The following is a 1069-nucleotide window of genomic DNA, read 5'->3' as shown; positions in this document are numbered from 1 at the left end:
ATGTGCTTTCTAAATTGTTTCTTTCTTTCTAAATTTATTACATTTTTAAGGAGAAAAACGTAATTTTCTATGCGTCTCTGCCTTTGTCCTGGCGTGTGTGTGTGTGTGTGTGTGTGTGTACGTACTAAGTATTATGTGAGACCCTCCCAGTTTGACCTACCTTACCTTAATTTCAAGTCAGTCTGACTGGATTTCAAAGTAAAAGCCCTTGGAAATGTCTTTGGTGCTCCAAAATCTCATCAGGTTTGTTTAATTATTTTATTTATCTTTCTTAATTCTGAATGACGACATAGGGAAACATGGAGGCACTATCAACTTCAGCTTCATAGTATCTCACCCTACAGTTACTCGGCCACTCTAAATTAACTCTTGCATTGTGAAATATAAAATCAGCCTTTCGAAATGCACAGTGGGAGAAGTGATCTACTTCTGAATAAGAACAAGACCAGAGAAAGTGAGTTCAGTTTAAGGACGATGCCTATAAGACGGTCCATCCTGGGACAGCATGTTGAGCTGGTGGAGCACAGGTACCTGGATGTGCACACTGACAATTAGCTGAAGCAGAAGACCAACAAAGAGCCTCTACACACAAAAGGAGCTGAGCAGCCTCTATGTTGTGGAAAAAGTGGAGACCCTGTAACGTGCAGCAAAATTATAGAGATGTTCTTTCCCTCAGTTCAAATGAGTACGGTGCTGAGGTCTGCTGGTGACACCAGGAACGATGAATAATCCAACCAGGAAGGCTCCTCTGTGGAGGATTCTGAAGCTGGATTGGTGAGAACAAACTGATAATGCTTTTTTTTTTTTCTCAACTTTACTACTAGAAGAATATAATCTATCATATGAGTAATCATTCTAGCTGAGATTTGTACCTTTAGCCAAAAGCTTTTGAGTAGGATTTCCGGATGGTAAGTCTGCTATGAGCCGTCCAGCCTAGTGTACTACTAGTAGTATACTACTTTTCCAGAATCGCTCTGACACAGGATATTGCGAGTTTTAAGAGTACTGTGTTTCTAGAGATTTGTTGGATGCTGAAGAACTCTGATAGAAAAATGCCCACAACATTAGG

Source organism: Pundamilia nyererei, unplaced genomic scaffold (assembly GCF_000239375.1).
Source record: "Pundamilia nyererei isolate P.nyererei 1_Seehausen unplaced genomic scaffold, PunNye1.0 scaffold02468, whole genome shotgun sequence".
NCBI classification, from domain to species: domain Eukaryota; kingdom Metazoa; phylum Chordata; class Actinopteri; order Cichliformes; family Cichlidae; genus Pundamilia; species Pundamilia nyererei.
Note: the sequence above shows the minus strand (reverse complement) of the source record.